Consider the following 14,801-nt stretch of genomic DNA (forward strand, 5'->3'; position numbering starts at 1 on the left):
ATGTCCTTTCTCTTTTCCTCTCATTTTCTCTCTTACCCTGCAGGGAGATACTCTGTTTGCTTAATAAACCCTCTTATGTCAAAAAATAAATAAATAAATAAAAATAAAATAAAAAAGAAAGGTACCTTTCCCTGAAGACTTCTAATTGACAAAAATTACACTCCATAAACAAGCACACAAACATCCTTTAATGATTTATCAATTCTATTCTTAGAATTTATCCTACAAAAACACCTTAACAAGTGTACAAAGACATGTAGAGGAAAACATATCCAATATTGTTTATAATAATGAAAAACTGAAAATAATTTATACATGTATAAAAGAAGAGGCTGGTTAAATTATAATATAGCCAAAGAATAAAATACTAAGTGGCCATTTAAAAGAATGCAATAAGACTATACCCACTGACACAAAAAGATGTCTATGCAATTGAGTGAAAAACAATGGCATTGATATGATTCCTGCACATACACATAAATTCTCATATGCCGTATGTATCTGTGTTCATAGAAAAAAGTCTGGAAAGATATATATTAAACTCTTAAAATCAGTTATCTTTGGAGAATGGTAATGATAAATGCTTTTACTTTCTACTTTATTGATTTCTATACCATAAATTGAATGTATTACTTTTATAATCATAAAAAGAATTCTTTAAAATGCTATAGTGCAAAGATTCTAAAGAGGACATTAAAAGATGTTATAAACAAAGTAGAAACCTTTAAAATGGTTAAGTATAATTTTCTATGTAAGTCACACTGGCACAAAGTGTTACTATATTTCAACACATTAATAACAGAGTAAAATATTTCATGGAAAATAAAAAGCATGATTCATAATTCAAACTAATCTGCTAAAAGTACTAACAGGATGTGATGAGATCTAGATTAAATATAACTGGACCATCACATAAATCAACCCTAACCACGCTAATGCTAAATACTTTGTCTAGACTTAAAACCATCTAAAGATTGTTTTCTCAAATGGTACTTACAGTTCTCTACAATTTCGTCAAAAACTGCACCACTTTTCTGTTCAAACTGAAAAAGCAAAAAAGGAAAGAGAAAAGTAACGTTATTCTCATATTCTTCATTCATACTTCTTGGTATCCTTCCCTATTCCCCCAGGAGCTCTAATTTTCAAGACAAATTATGCAAATAAATGACATAAACATTTCCAAATGGAGTAAAATAAAATTTAGGATGAACAAAAACAGTTCTTAGGTCAAAGCCTCCAAATCAAAACCCAAGAACTATATTACAGTCCCTATCTTATTAATCACTCTTATAATAAATCACATAAAAAAGGATGACCACATATATCCATCCATAATAAGCACAGTCAACATTTAAGAACTTATAAACTATTGGGCTGGGGTTGTGGTTCAGTGGTAATAGCGCTTGCCTAGCATATGTGAGACACTGGGTTTGATCCCCAGTACCACATTAAAAACAAAACAAAACAAAAAAAAACTATAACAAAGTAAAGGTATTGTGTCCACCTACAACTAAAAATATTTTTTAAATGATGCCCTCTTCACTAATTCTGCCTTCCTTCCTTCCTTTATTGAAAAAAGAAGAAGAAGAAGAACAACAACAACAACAACTACTACTACTACTTAAGGAGAACTACGTAAAGACTTACCAAAACAAAATTAAACAGAACAATTGGCAACGACAATTTCTGATCTTAGGCTAAGAGTAGAAATTTGTTGTTCTCAAAATGAAAGTAAGTCGTGTTACAGGGATATTTTCAATTGAGTATGTTAAGGCTTAAGACAGAAGTAGAGTCAAGTCGAAAGAAATTCTAGACCTTAACAGACACAGAGGGGAAATTAAAACACAGGCAACTCCACCAAGGAATTAAAGAGGTTGCATGCTCCACCCTGAGTCTTCAAAAACCTCCTTACTTTGGTAAATCTTAGTATTCCAGCCTCCTGTATATACCAATGACATAAGAACACAAGAACACCACTTCTTGATAAACCTTGCCTCCTAAAACTCAGAGTTGGCCACTCCATTCAAGACAGAAACAGAATTACCTAGCTACCTATATTAACTGCAAAGAAAACATAGTAGCTATAGAAATTAACAGTGCCTGATATTCACTATATGAGAAGAAAAAACAAACAAACAAACACAGCATCCCATGTTCCTAAAAGAAATTAACTCCATGGAAGAGAAGGTTCAAAGTGAACAAATGCAAAAGCACTCAAGAAGGAAACGGGTAATTTAAAGAAAAAAAAAACTTCTAAATGTTTTAAGTTAAATCTGAGAAATTTTGAGAGGCTACACATGCAAAATAATAACAATAATTGCATGAGGTCATGAGAAGAAAAAAAGACAAAATGTTTGGAAACAAGAAAATGACTGCCAAAATAAAAACTTTATTGGGAAGGATAATGACAAAATTCTTGATCAATTAAAAAAAAAAAAGACAAAAAACTAGAAATAATTTGAGTGACATGAAGATTAAATAATAGGTCTGACAACAATCTCAAAGGTACCCTCTGGCAGAGCACTTGCCCAGCAGGTGTGAGGCATTGGGTTCGAGCCTCACCACCACATAAAAACAAATAAAATAAAGGTATTATGTCCATCTACAACTTAAAAATAAATAAATAAATAAATTTACATATAAAGGTACCCCAGAAGAAGGGAATAATGTAAATCAAAATTTCTTGAACTGAAAATACAAGTATCTGGTGACTGAATGGGCCCAACCAATATCAAAGAGGTAGAGAAAAGATACAGATAAATTTCAGAATTCCAAAAGAAAGTAAGAGGAGTTGTTTTTAAAATGCATAAACTGGGATGGCGGCCTAAAGGGAGACTGCACCCCCTGTCGCTCCAGAACCCAGGAGTTAAGAAGGGGAGGCATCGAGAGACTCGGACTGAAATAGAGCCACGGGTGAGTCTGCCCACTGGGTAAAGCTCGGCCCGGGGGGCAGGCCCAGATAGAGGTGGCTTATCGGAGCCGGGCAGGGCAGCTAGAGTCATCCACAGGCAGCCCTGCGCACTCTGGCGGTGGGCCCCGCCCACACAGCCAGATTCTCCAGGTTCTCGGAATGGAACTGGCCCGCTAGTGAGAGCCTTTCTGACCAGAACAAGCTCCGAGTCCCGGAGCCAGTGCAGCTCAGCGTACTCTGGCACGCAAGCAGATTCAGGGTCCAGACAGGGCAGCCAGAGACTTCCCCAAGTAGTCTGGACCCCTGCGGTGGGAGGTGCCGTTCAAGGCTAGCTTCTCAGAGCTGACCGCCCAGTGAGAGACTTTCTACATAGAACCAGCCACAAGCCCCCGAACCAACGGAGAGCCTCGATCCGCAAACAGCCTCTGGGATCAGGGCAGGGCAGCCAGAGACCTCTTCAGGCGGCTCTGCCCACTCCGGCTGCAGGCCCTCTTATCGGGGCGATCCAAGATGGCGGCCTAGAGGGAGACTGCACCCCCTGTCGCTCCAGAACCCAGGAGTTAAGAAGGGGAGGCATTGAGAGACTCGGACTGAAATAGAGCCACGGGTGAGTCTGCCCACTGGGTAAAGCTCGGCCCAGGGGGCAGGCCCAGATAGAGGTGGCTTATCGGAGCCGGGCAGGGCAGCTAGAGTCTTCCCAAGGTAGCCTTCCACACTCTGGCAGTGAGCTCCTCCCACACGGCCAGCTGCACAGTGCAGGCCCACAGTGAGAGCATTTCAGCACAGAGCCAGTTCCAAATCGTGGAACCAGTAGGGGGCTAGGGGCAGTTTTCTTCGGATACGCTGCTTTATCAGATTCCTCCAAGACATCAGGCTACTGAAGGCTGGGAGGTGATACACTGGAAATCTACCGGGACACTATAAGCCAAGAGCGGAAAACTGCAATATCTCAGGGTCCCACTGACAACTGACCAATATGAGAAAACAAGGGAAGAAAATGTCCCAAACAAACCTAGATACTACATCAATAAAACCCAATGACAGCACAGCAGAAGAAATGTCAGAAAGGGAGTTCAAAATGTACGTAATTAAAACGATTAGGGAAGCTAATGAGGAGATGAAAGAGCAAATGCAGGCATTGAAGGAGGAGATGAAAGAGCAAATGCAGGCATTAAATGATCGCACCAATCAACAGTTAAAAGAGCAAATACGGGAAGCAAGAGATCATTTCAATAAAGAGTTAGAGATACTGAAAAAAAAAACAAACTGAAATACTTGAAATGAAGGAAACAATAAACCAAGTTAAAAACTCCATAGAAAGCATAACCAATAGAATGGAGCACCTGGAAGACAGAACCTCAGACATTGAAGACAAATTATTTAATCTTGAAAGCAAAGTTGGCCAAACAGAAAAGATGGTAAGAAATCATGAACAGAATCTACAAGAATTATGGGATATCATGAAAAGGCCAAATTTAAGAATTATTGGGATTGAGGAAGGCTTAGAGAAACAAACCAAAGGAATGAACAATCTATTCAATGAAATAATATCAGAAAATTTCCCAAATCTGAAGAATGAAATGGAAAACCAAATATAAGAGGCTTATAGAACTCCAAACATACAAAATTACAACAGACCCACACCAAGGCACATTATTATGAAAATACCTAACATACAAAATAAAGACAGAATTTTAAAGGCCGCGAGAGAAAAGAATCAAATTACATTCAGAGGGAAACCAATAAGAATATCAGCAGATTTTTCAATCCAGACCCTAAAAGCCACAAGGGCCTGGAACAACATTTACCAAGCCCTGAAAGAAAACGGATGCCAACCAAGAATCTTATACCCAGCAAAACTTACCTTCAAATTTGACGATGAAATAAGATCCTTCCATGATAAACAAAAGCTAAAGGAATTTACAAAAAGAAAGCCAGCATTACAGAACATTCTCAGCAAAATATTCCATGAGGAATAGATGAAAAACAACGATGCAAATCAGCAACAGGAGGCGCTAGCCTAAAGGAATAGCCAAATAAAGGAGAAACCAAATCATGTCAAAAACAAATATGAGTCAATTGACTGGGAATACAAATCATATCACAATAATAACCCTGAATGTTAATGGCCTGAATTCATCAATCAAAAGACACAGACTGGCAGATTGGATTAAAAAGAAAAATCCAACAATATGCTGCCTGCAAGAGACTCATCTCATAGAAAGAGACACCCATAGACTAAAGGTGAAAGGATGGGGAAAAACATACCATGCACACGGACACAGCAAAAAAGCTGGAGTATCCATCCTCATCTCAGATAATGTGGACTTCAAACCAAAACTAGTCAGAAGGGATAAAGAAAGACATTACATGCTGCTTAAGGGAAGCATAAATCAGCAAGACTTAACAATCATAAATATCTATGCCCCAAACATTGGCTCATCCACGTACGTCAAACAAATCCTTCTCAATTCCAGAAATCAAATAGACCACAACACAATAATACTAGGCGATTTTAACACACCTCTCTCACCACTGGATAGATCGTCCAAACAAAAATTGAATAAAGAAACTATAGATCTCAACAACACAATCAGCAATTTAGACTTAACAGACATATATAGAATATACCATCCAACAAAGAACGAATACACTTTCTTCTCAGCAGCACATGGATCCTTCTCTAAAATAGACCATATTTTATGCCACAAAGCTACTGTTAGCAAATACAAGAAGATAGAGATACTACCTTGTACTCTATCAGATCATAATGGATTGAAATTAGAAATAAATGACAGAATAAAAAACAGAAACTTCTCCAATACTTGGAGACTAAATAATACACTATTATATGATGAATGGATAACAGAAGACATCAGGAGGGAAATAAAAAAATTCTTAGAAGTAAACGAGAACAAAGATACATCATATCAAAATCTCTGGGACACTATGAAAGCAGTACTTAGAGGAAGATTATTTCATGGGGTGCATTCAAAAAAAGAAGTAGAAATCAACAAATAAACGACTTAACACTACAGCTCAAAGCACTAGAAAAAGAAGAGCAGACCAATACCAAAAGTAGTAGAAGACAGGAAATAGTTAAAATCAGAGCCGAAATCAACGAAATCGAAACAAAAGAAACAATTGGAAAAATTAACAAAATAAATAGTTGGTTCTTTGAAAAAATAAATAAAATTGATAAACCCTTAGCCACACTAACAAAGAGAAAGAGGGAGAAAACTCAAATTACTAAAATTCAGAATGAACAAGGAAACATCACAACAAACACGAGTGAAATACAAAACATAATTAGAAGCTATTTCGAAAATCTATACTCCAACAAAACAGAAAACCTCGAAGACATCAACAAATTTCTAGAGACATATGAATTACCTAAACTGAACGAGGAGGACATACACAACCTAAATAAACCAATTTCAAGCAATGAAATAGAAGAGGTCATCAAAAGCCTACCAACAAAGAAAAGTCCAGGACCAGATGGGTTCTCAGCCGAGTTCTACAAAACCTTTAAAGAAGAGCTCATTCCAATACTCCTCAAACTATTCCATGAAATAGAAGAGGAGGGAACCCTCCCAAACTCGTTCTATGAAGCCAATATCACCCTGATAGCTAAACCAGACAGAGACACATCGAGGAAGAAAATTTCAGACCAATATCCTTAATGAACATCGACGCAAAAATTCTCAACAAAATTTTAGCAAATCACATACAAATATATATTAAAAAGATAGTGCACCACGATCAAGTGGGTTTTATCCCAGGGATGCAAGGTTGGTTCAACATTCGGAAATCAATAAATGTCATTCACCATATCAACAGACTTAAAGTTAAGAATCACATGATTATTTCAATAGATGCAGAAAAAGCATTCGATAAAATACAGCATCCCTTCATTCTCAAAACACTAGAAAAAATTGGGGTAGTGGGAACATTCCTAAACATTATAAAGGCAATCTACGCTAAGCCCATGGCTAATATCATTCTAAATGGTGAAAAACTGAAAGCGTTCCCCCTAAAAACTGGAACAAGGCAGGGATGCCCTCTTTCACCACTTCTATTCAACATTGTCCTTGAGACTCTAGCCAGAGCAATCAGACAAACCAAAGAAATTAAAGGGATACGAATAGGAAAAGAAGAACTCAAACTATCCCTGTTCGCTGATGACATGATTATATATTTAGAGGAACCTGGAAATTCCACCAGAAAACTTTTAGAACTCATAAGTGAATTCAGTAAAGTAGCAGGTTACAAGATCAATGCTCATAAATCCAATGCATTTTTATACATAAGTGATGAATCTTCAGAAAGAGAAATTAGGAAAACTACCCGATTCACAATAGCATCGAAAAAAATAAAATACTTGGGAATCAATCTCACAAAAGAGGTGAAAGACCTCTACAATGAGAACTACAGAACACTAAAGAAAGAAATTCAAGAAAACCTTAGAAGATGGAAAGATCTCCCATGTTCCTGGATAGGCAGAATTAATATCGTCAAAATGGCTATACTACCTAAAGTGCTATACAGATTCAATGCAATTCCAATTAAAATCCCAATGATGTACCTTGCAGAAATAGAGCAAGCAATTATGAAATTCATCTGGAAGAATAAAAAACCTAGAATAGCTAAAGCAATCCTCAGTAGCAAGAGCGAAGCAGGGGGTATTGCAATACCAGATCTTCAACTCTACTACAAAGCAATAGTAACAAAAACGGCATGGTATTGGTACCAAAATAGACAGGTAGATCAATGGTACAGAATAGAGGACACAGACACAAACCCAAATAAATACAATTTTCTCATACTAGACAAAGGTTCCAAAAATATGCAATGGAGAAAAGATAGCCTCTTCAACAAATGGTGCTGGGAAAACTGGAAAACCATATGCAATAGAATGAAATTAAACCCCTATCTCTCACCCTACACAAAACTCAAATCAAAATGGATCAAGGACCTTGGAATCAGACCAGAGACCCTGCATCTTACAGAAGAAAAAGTAGGTACAAATCTTCAACTTGTTGGCTTAGGATCAGACTTCCTTAATAGGACTCCCATAGCACAAGAAATAAAAGCAAGAATCAACAACTGGGATAGATTCAAACTAAAAAGCTTTCTCTCAGCAAAGGAAACTATCAGAAATGTGAAGAGAGAGCCTACAGAGTGGGAGAATATTTTTGCCAACCATACCTCAGATAGAGCGCTAATTTCCAGAATCTATAAAGAACTCAAAAAACTCTACACGAAGAATACAAATAATCCAATCAACAAATGGGCTAAGGAAATGAACAGACACTTCACAGAAGAAGATGTACAAGTAATCAACAGATATATGAAAAAATGTTCAACATCCCTAGTAATAAGGGAAATGCAAATCAAAACTACCCTAAGATTTCATCTCACCCCAATTAGAATGGCGATTATCAAGAATACAAGCAACAATAGGTGTTGGCGAGGATGTGGTGAAAAAGGAACACTCATACATTGCTGGTGGGGTTGCAAATTAGTGCAGCCACTCTGGAAAGCAGTGTGGAGATTCCTCAGAAAGCTTGGAATGGAAACACCATTTGACCCAGCTATCCCACTCCTTGGTCTATACCCAAAGGACTTAAAATCAGCATACTACAGAGATACAGCCACATCAATGTTCATTGCTGCTCAATTCACCATAGCCAGATTGTGGAATCAACCTAGATGCCCTTCAGTTGATGAATGGATAAAGAAACTGTGGCATATTTATACAATGGAATATTACTCCGCAATGAAGAATGATAAAATTATGGCATTTGTAGGCAAATGGTGGAAATTGGAGAATATCATGCTAAGTGAGATAAGCCAATCTCAAAAAACTAAAGGACGAATGATCTCGCTGATAAGTGGATGAGGACATATAATGGGGGTGGGAGGGGTTAGCATTAGGTTTAGGGTTAGGTTTAGAGTTAGGCTAAGGAGAGCGGTAAGAATGAAGGAAAGAAGGGCTGTATAAAGGGAAAAGGGTGGGAGGGGTGGGGGGGAAGGGAAAAAAAATAAACATCATTACCCTATGTAAACGTAAAAAAAAAATAAAAAATAAAAAAATAAAAAAATTAAAAAAAAATGCATAAACTGGCACAGGGGGAGGGGGGCACCCACCATATTTTTTTTAAATGTTATATGCTTTTTATAAAATACTGACCATAGACAATTTACCAACCATGTTCGACCAATGAAGGAACAACCTTGCACAATGCTATAAGGAAAAGAAATGGCACTCATGATATTACCAAAATGAAGTAGGTCTATAATTTATGAGTGACTTAAAAGATTCCCCGCCGCCCACCCTGAGGCGCCGGGGATTCAAACCGTGGACCCTTGCGCATGCTAGGCAAGCGCTCTCCAAAACGAGCTATTTCTACAGCTCCTAATTTTTTATTTATTTATTACTATTATTTTTTTTAATCCTCTGAGGTGCCAGGGATTCGAACCGTGGCCCTTGTGCATGCTAGGCAAGCACTCTCCAATACAACCTATTTCTTCAGCTCCAGGATTTTGTAAGGAACATAACCTTTACATTTTTTGAGCTGACACTAAACCTAACTCCTAAGATCAGACTCCATTCTATTGGAAAAAGTATCTCCTCTCTAAGTCGGACACAAAAAAGATGAATAACTTCCACAGTGTTCTAAAAAAGAAAAAGAAAAAAAAAAAAAAACATGTAATTTAGACCCTCTACAATTTCATATGAAAAAATACTAAAATGAAAATGAGAAAAAGTAATTAAAATTACTCTGAATATAAGAAATAGCAACTGATCATTCTCAGGAAATGAACAAATCTAGTCAGGAAGAACACTGGGTGTTGCCAGGCATGGTGGCACACGCCTGTAAGCCCAGTGACTCAGGAGGCTAAAGCAGAAGGATCACAAGTTTGAGGTCAGTCTCAGCAACCTAGTGAGCCCCTCAGAAGCTTAGTAAGACTCTGTTTCAAAATAATAAATAAAAAGGACTGGGGATTTAGCTCAGTGGTAAAGCACCCCTGGATTCAATTCCCAGCACCAAAAAAGCAGGGAGGGAGGAAAGAATCAGGTGTTAAAATTTCAGAAAACACTCTTTCAAAATGTCAAAGATTTCAGAATTAAATTTCCTTCTCTACAGGTTCAAAACCAAACTCCTGTTTTCCTGCCTCTCCCTCCCTCCTCCTCCTCCTCTCAAAACAAAAGACTAAAACATTGCCTCTTGATCACCAACCAATTTACAAATAGACAAAATTATACTCAGTCTCTTTTGTTGGAAATGGGTATACATTTCAAAACCCTGGGGAAATAAAATAGATTAGTGGCTGCCCAAGGCTAGGGCAGGAGCAGGAGGGAGAATCAGTAAACAATTTACTAATGGATATGCACAACTATGAATACAGCAGTTCCCCCTTATCAGCAGAGGATACTTTTGAAGACCCTCAGTGGATGCCTGAAAGTATGGATGGTGCTAAACCCTATATATACTATGCTTTTTCCCTATACTTACATATCTATGATAAAGTTTAATTTATAAATTAGGCACAGCAAGAGATCAATTATTAATAACAATTATAACTGTAATAAATAATATGAATGTGGTTTCCTCTCATATCTTACTGTACTATACACTCACCTTCTAGTGAGGATGAGATGATAGAATGTCTACTTGATGAGATGAAATGAAGTGAATGATGTAGACACTGTGACATGCCTACTGTGTCAGTTATTTGAAAATAAACCCTGCTATTTGATAATAGCATTACCTCATTTCAATGGAAATCACATATATGAAGGTACAGTATCAATTAAAGGATAGTCTAGTTTTGGATGACTTTTTAAATTTTGCTTTTAATTCAAATCTGCTGATGACCACTCACTTAACATTATACAAGCAGATAACATTAACATGATTCTCAAATGTTGGGCAAGACTCCAGAATATCTGCTTGGCCTATGTTCTCACCAACTGAGTAACAACAAACAAGTAACAGGCTGGGCATAGTGGCACACACCGGTAATCCCAAAGGCTCGGGAGGCTCAGAAGGCTCAGGCAGGTGGATTGCAAGTTAAAAGGTCAGCCTCAGCAACATAGCAAAGCCTTAGGAAACTTAGCAAGACCATGTCTCAAAAATTAAAAAGGGTTGCAGATGTGGCTCAGCAGTTAAGCACCCTAGGTTCAAACTCTGGTACCAAAAGGAAAAAAAACCACCACAACAACATGTAATACTTAGCTTCATGATACTATGGTTTTACTAAACTGAAGTTTGAGTGCTTCTTGTTCATTCTATATTTTAGATGCTTTCCCCTCACCCCATGCTGGGGACTGAATTCAAGGTCTCTTGCATGCTAAACACACACCTTACCATGATGTAAGCCCCAAATCTGTACAACCTATATATTTATAAATTAGACAGAAGCAGTTCACAATTTAGCTTGAAAATCAAAGTCATACTACTCATCCTTCAAATTTAAATGAAAAGATTAAAGTGAACCTAAAGTTGATTTTCTTTCTGTAATACTATTTTGGAGAGAGAGCAGTTTTCTCAAAACTACAAAACCAAAAAAGAAAATAGGAATGTGGATCCTAATTCAATACAACAAATATCACTGAATTTTTAATCAGCAACAAAGTCTCATAGTTTCTACACATTAACTATTACATGTTACTATGTAACTATTGCATGTTTAAGCTTATTTTACATACATCATTAAGAACAATCAAAGCACATTAGTTAAAAGCCTACGTCACTCTCAAATTGCTTGATTTTAAATTTCAACTCTGGCCACTTACCAGTCATTTAAAAGTCCATAAAATCTAGATATAGAGATACCTACTTCATAAGGTTGTTAGGATTAAATTTTTTAAAGTACAAAAAGGAATTAGCATGGAACTTTGTCAAGTTGTAAATACAGTCGGGCAAGGTGGCAAACACCTGGCTCAGGAGGCTAAGGCAGGAGGATGGTAAGTTAAAAGCCAGCCTCAGCAAAAGTGAGGAGCTAAGCAACTCAGTGAGACCTCGTCTCTAAAAAGAAATACAAATTAGGGTTGGGGATGTGTTTCAGTGTTTGAGTGCCCTGGAGTTCAATCTCCAGTACCCACCCGCCCCACCCCCTCAAAAAAAGAGGCATATTTCCCTGCTTTAAATCACAACAGACACGACCGAAATACAAAACATAATTAGAAGCTATTTTGAAAACCTATACTCCAACAAAATCGAAAATTTCGAAGACATCAACAGGTTTCTAGAGACATATGAATTGCCTAAACTGAACGAGGAGGACATACACAATTTAAATAGACCAATTTCAAGTAATGAAATAGAAGAAGTCATCAAAAGCCTACCAACAAAGAAAAGTCCAGGACCAGATGGGTTCTCAGCCGAGTTCTACAAAACTTTTAAAGAAGAACTCATTCCAATACTTCTCAAAGTATTCCAGAAAATAGAAGAGGAGGGAACTCTCCCAAACTCATTCTATGAAGCCAATATTACCCTGATTCCTAAACCAGACAGAGACACATCGAGGAAAGAAAATTTCAGACCAATATCCTTAATGAACATCGACGCAAAAATTCTAAACAAAATTTTAGCAAATCGCATACAAAAACATATTAAAAAGATAGTGCACCACGATCAAGTGGGTTTCATCCCAGGGATGCAAGGTTGGTTCAACATCAGAAAATCAATAAATGTCATTCACCATATCAATAGACTTAAAGTCAAGAATCACATGATTATTTCGATAGAGGCAGAAAAAGCATTTGATAAAATACAGCACCCCTTCATGCTCAAAACACTAGAAAAAATAGGGATAGTGGGAACATTCCTTAACATTGTAAAGGCCATCTACGCTAAACCCATTGCTAATATCATTCTAAATGGTGAAAAACTGAAAGCATTCCCTCTAAAAACTGGAACAAGGCAGGGATGCCCTCTTTCACCACTTCTATTCAATATCGTCCTTGAAACTCTAGCCAGAGCAATTAGACAGACCAAAGAAATTAAAGGGATACGAATAGGAAAAGAAGAACTCAAACTATCCCTATTTGCTGATGATATGATGGTATACTTAGAGGAACCAGGAAATTCCACCAGAAAACTTTTAGATCTCATAAGTGAATTCAGTAAAGTAGCAGGATACAAGATCAATGCACATAAATCTAAGGCATTTTTATATATAAGCGATGAATCTTCAGAAAGAGAAATTAGGAAAACTACCCCATTCACAATACCTTCGAAAAAAATAAAGTATTTGGGAATCAATCTCACAAAAGAGGTGAAAGACCTCTACAATGAGAACTACAGAACACTAAAGAAAGAAATTCAAGAAAACCTTAGAAGATGGAAAGATCTCCCATGTTCTTGGATAGGAAGAATTAATATTGTCAAAATGGCCACACTACCAAAAGTGCTATACAGATTCAATGCAATTCCAATTAAAATCCCAATGATGTACCTTACAGAAATAGAGCAAGCAATTATGAAATTCATCTGGAAGAATAAAAAACCCAGAATAGCTAAAGCAATCCTGGGCAGAAAGAGTGAAGCAGGGGGTATTGCAATACCAGATCTTCAACTCTACTACAAAGCAATAGTAACAAAAACGGCATGGTATTGGTACCAAAATAGAAAGGTGGATCAATGGTACAGAATAGAGGACACGGACACAAACCCAAATAAATACAATTTTCTCATACTAGACAAAGGTTCCAACAATATGCAATGGAGAAAAGATAGCCTCTTCAACAAATGGTGCTGGGAGAATTGGAAATCCATATGCAACAGAATGAAACTAAACCCATATCTCTCACCATGCACGAAACTAAACTCAAAATGGATTAAGGATCTCGGAATCAGACCAGAGACCTTGCATCTTATAGAAGAAAAAGTAGGTCCAGAGCTTCAACATGTCGGCTTAGGACCAGACTTCCTCAACAGGACTCCCATAGCACAAAAAATAAAAGCAAGAATTAATAACTGGGATAGATTCAAACTAAAAAGCTTTCTCTCAGCAAAGGAAACTATCAGCAATGCAAAGAAAGAGCCTACAGAGTGGGAGAAAATCTTTGCCAATCATACTTCAGATAGAGCGCTAATCTCCAGAATCTATAAAGAACTCAAAAAACTCTATACCAAGAATGTAAATAATCCAATCGACAAATGGGCTAACGAAATGAATAGACACTTCACAGAAGAAGATATACAAGCAATCAACAAACATATGGGAAAATGTTCAACATCTCTAGTAATAAGAGAAATGCAAATCAAAACCAACCTAAGATTCCATCTCACCCCAATTAGAATGGCAATTATCAAGAATACAACCAACAACAGGTGTTGGCGAGGATGTGGGGAGAAAGGTACACTCTTACATTGCTGGTGGGGCTGCAAATTAGTGCAGCCACTCTGGAAAGCAGTGTGGAGATTCCTTAGAAAACTTAGAATGGACCCACCATTTGATCCAGCTATCCCACTCCTTGGCCTATACCCAAAGGACTTAAAATCAGCATATTACAGAGATACAGCCACATCAATGTTCATAGCTGCTCAGTTCACAATAGCCAGATTGTGGAACCAACCTAGATGTCCTTCAATTGATGAATGGATAAAGAAAATGTGGTATATATATACAATGGAATATTACTCAGCCATAAAGAAGAATAAAATTATGGCATTTGCAGGCAAATGGATGAAACTGGAGAATATCATGCTAAGTGAGATAAGCCAATCTCAAAAACCAAAGGAAGAATGATATCGCTAATAAGTGGATGATGACACATAATGGGGGTGGGAAGGGTTAGTGTTGGGGTTGGAGTTGGGTTTAGGGAGGGGGGCAGGAATGGAGGAAGGAAGGACTGTATAGATGGAGGAGAAGGGTG

General features: G+C 37.3%; 1 protein-coding gene across 7 annotated transcripts in view; it reads right to left on the bottom strand.

Moving 5' to 3' along the window:
• Nucleotides 1–14,801, bottom strand: part of Zmym4 (zinc finger MYM-type containing 4) — a 186,496-nt gene that overhangs the window by 94,836 nt on the left and 76,859 nt on the right. For all 7 annotated transcript variants that reach the window (XM_047543837.1, XM_047543836.1, XM_047543834.1 and 4 more), the window contains one exon: nucleotides 998–1,043. The gene's annotated coding sequence lies outside the window, so the exon portion shown is untranslated. The remainder of the gene's footprint in view (nucleotides 1–997; nucleotides 1,044–14,801) is intronic.

This window comes from Sciurus carolinensis, chromosome 1, assembly GCF_902686445.1.
Source record: "Sciurus carolinensis chromosome 1, mSciCar1.2, whole genome shotgun sequence".
NCBI lineage: Eukaryota > Metazoa > Chordata > Mammalia > Rodentia > Sciuridae > Sciurus > Sciurus carolinensis.